The sequence below is a fragment of the Arachis stenosperma genome, chromosome 5, assembly GCF_014773155.1.
Source record: "Arachis stenosperma cultivar V10309 chromosome 5, arast.V10309.gnm1.PFL2, whole genome shotgun sequence".
Taxonomy (NCBI): domain Eukaryota; kingdom Viridiplantae; phylum Streptophyta; class Magnoliopsida; order Fabales; family Fabaceae; genus Arachis; species Arachis stenosperma.
The window spans coordinates 81334277-81337995 of NC_080381.1; the positions used below are offsets into that span (position 1 = coordinate 81334277).

The 3719-nt window shown below is 39.9% G+C and overlaps 1 non-coding gene across 1 annotated transcript; it reads right to left on the reverse strand.

Annotated features, from left to right (window-relative positions):
- Positions 1-400: 400 nt before the first annotated feature.
- LOC130932211 (small nucleolar RNA R71) lies at positions 401-504 on the reverse strand. Its single transcript, XR_009067372.1, has one exon. It is a non-coding gene; the product is annotated as a small nucleolar RNA R71 (small nucleolar RNA).
- Between the last annotated feature and the right edge of the window lie 3215 nt (positions 505-3719).

Below are 3719 nucleotides of genomic sequence, written 5' to 3' on the forward strand. Positions count from 1 at the left end.
GATGGCAGCCAAACCCAACAACAATAATGCAAGGAGGATGCTTGGTGATTACACTACACCTACTTCCAAGTTTGATGGAAGAAGCATCTCAATTCCTGCCATTGGAGCCAACAATTTTGAGCTGAAACCTCAATTAGTTGCTCTAATGCAACAGAACTACAAGTTTTATGGACTTCCATCAGAAGATCCCTACCAGTTCTTAACTGAGTTCTTGTAGATCTGTGAGACTGTTAAGACTAATGAAGTAGATCCTGAAGTCTACAGGCTCATGCTTTTCCCTTTTGCTGTAAGAGACAAAGCTAAAGCATGGTTGGACTCTCAACCTAAAGATAGCCTGGACTCCTGGGATAAGTTGGTCACAACCTTCTTGGCTAAATTCTTTCCTCCTCAAAAGCTGAGCAAGCTTAGAGTGGATGTTCAGACCTTCAAACAAAAAGATGGTGAATCCCTCTATGAAGCTTGGGAAAGATACAAGAAGATGACCAAAAGATGTCCATCTGACATGTTTTCAGAATAGACCATGATAGATATATTCTATTATGCTCTATCTGAGTTCTCTAAGATGTCACTGGATCATTCTGCAGGTGGATCCATTCACCTAAAGAAAACGCCTGCAGAGGCTCAAGAACTTATTGACATGGTTGCAAATAACCAGTTCATGTACACTTCTGAGAGGAATTCCGTGAACAATGGGATGCCTCAGAGGAAGGGAGTTCTTGAAATTGATGCTTTGAATGCCATATTAGCTCAGAACAAAATGTTGACTCAGCAAGTCAACATGATTTCTCAAAGTCTGAATGGATGGCAAAATGCATCCAACAGTACTAAAGAGGCATCTTCTGAAGAAGAAGCTTATGATCTTGAGAACCCTGCAATGGCAGAGGTAAATTATATGGGTGAACCTTATGGAAACTCCTATAATTCATCATGGAAAAATCATCCAAATTTCTCATGGAAGGATCAACAAAAGCCTCAACAAGGCTTTAATAATGGTGGAAGAAATAGGCTCAGCAATATCAAGCCTTATCCATCATCTTCTCAGCAACAGACAGAGAATTATGAACAGAGTACCTCTAACTTAGCAAATTTAGTCTCTGATCTGTCTAAGGTCACTTTAAGTTTCATGAGTGAAATAAGGTCCTCCATCAGAAATCTGGAGGCACAAGTGGGCCAGCTGAGTAAGAAAATCACTGAAACTCTTCCTAGTACTCTCCCAAGTAATACTGAAGAGAATCCAAAAAGAGAGTGCAAGACCATTGATATAATCAACATGGCCGAACCTAGAGAGGAAGGAGAGGACGTGAATCCCAATGAGGAATACCTCATGGGACGTCTCTCAAGCAAGAAGGAGTTCCTTATTGAGGACTTAAAGGAATCTGAAGGTCATATAGAGACCATAGAGATCCCATTAAACCTCCTTCTGCCATTCATTAGCTCTGAAAACTATTATTCCTCTGAAGAGGATGAAGATGTAACTGGAGAGCAAGTTGCTCAATATTTAGGAGCTATTATGAAGCTGAATGCCAAGTTATTTGGTAATGAGACTTGGGAAGGTGAACCTCCCTTGCTCATCAGTGAACTAGATACATGGGTTCAGCAAACTTTACCTCAAAAGAGACAAGATCCTGGCAAATTTGTAATACCCTGCACCATAGGCACCATGATCTTTGAAAAAACTCTGTGTGACCTGGGGTCAAGCATAAATCTTATGCTACTCTCTGTAATGAAAAAGTTGGGGATCATTGAGGTACAACCTGCCATATTTTCATTGCAAATGGCAGATAAGTCAGTAAGAAAAGCTTATAGATTGGTAGAGGACGTGTTGGTAAAGGTTGAAGGCCTTACATCCCTGCTGATTTCATAATCTTAGACACTAGGAAGGAGGAGGATGAATGCATCATCCTTGGAAGACCTTTCCTAGCCACAGCAGGAGCTGTGATAGATGTTAACAGAGGAGAATTAGTCCTTCAATTGAATGGGGACTACCTTATGTTTAAGGCTCAAGGGTCTTCTTCTTTAACAATGGAGAGGAAGCATGAAAAGCTTCTCTCAATACAGAGTCAAACAAAGCCCTCACAATCAAACTCTAAGTTTGGTGTTGAGAGGCCACAGCCAAACTCTAAGTTTGGTGTTGAATCCCCACATCCAAACTCTAAGTTTGGTGTTGGGACTATACAACATTGACCTGATTACCTGTGTGACTCCATGAGAGCCCACTGTCAAGCTATTGACATTAAAGAAGTGCTTATTGGGAGGCAACCCAATTTTTATTTATCTAATTTTATTTTTCTTTTTTTATGTTTTATTAGGTTCATGATCACGTGGAGTCACGAAAAAAATACTAAAATTAAAAAACAGAATCAAAAACAGCAGAAGAAAAATCACACCATGGAGGAAGGACTTACTGGCGTTCAAACGCCAGTAAGGAGCATCTGGCTGGCGTTCAACGCCAGAACAGAGCATGGATCTGGCGTTGAATGCCAGAAACATGCAGCAATCTGGCGTTTAAACACCAGGATTGCATACTGAGGAAAGCTGGCGTTCAATGCAAGAAATATGCTGCAGATGGACATTGAACGCCCAGAACAAGCTTAGAGCTGGCGTTTAACGCCAGAAATAAGCACCAATCTGGCGTTAAATGCCAGGATTGCATGCAGAGGGTGTTTTACACGCCTCATTGGTGCAGGGATGTAAATCCTTGACATCTCAGGATCTGTGGACCCCACAGGATCCCCACCTACCTCAACTCACCTTCTATCTTCTTTACCACTCACATCCATCCTTAACACCAAAACCCACTCTACATGGCCGAAACACAAACATCTCTCCCTCTCCCCCATATCTTCTTCTCCTTCTTCTATTCTTTCTTCTTTTGCTCGAGGGCGAGCAACATTCTAAGTTTGGTGTGGTAAAAGCATAGCTTTTTTGCTTTTCCATAACCATTGATGGCACCTAAGGCCAGAGAAACCTTTAAAAAAAAAGAAAAGAAAGAGAAGAGAAAAGAGAAGACAAAAGCTTCCACCTCTGAGTCATGGGAGATGGAGAGATTCATCTCAAGGATCCATAGCTCAGTAATAGAGCATTTGACTGCACATCAAGAGAGCATGAGAAATTCCCTCATCAAGAAATCCCTGAGATACCTCAGGGGATACATTTTCCTCCACACAACTATTGGGAGCAATTAAGGATAAGAGCACCAAAATTACTAGGGATCGAGCAACAGAGGCAAGGAAGAGACATAAAGGAGCTCAAAAAGCACCATTGGTCCTTCAAAAGGCGCCACCCTCACTAAGGTGGACTCATTCCTTAACTTCCTTGTTCTTATCTCTCTGTTTTTTTAGATTTTTATGCTATATGTGTGTTTATGTTTTGTGTCTTTATTACATGATCATTATTATGTAGTAACTATGTATTAAGGCTATGAATAAATCCATAAATCCTTCACCTCTCTTAAATGAAAAATGTTTCTAATTCAAAAGAACAAGAAGTACATGAATTTCAAAATTATCCTTGAATTTAGTTTAATTATATTGATGTGGTGACAATAATTTTTGTTTCCTGAATGAATGCTTGAACAGTGCATATTTTTGATCTTGTTGTTTATGAATGTTAAAATTGTTGGCTCTTGAAAGAATGATGAACAGAGAGAAATGCTATTGATAATCTGAAAAATCATAAAATTGATTCTTGAATCAAGAAAAAGCAGTGAAAAAGCAAAG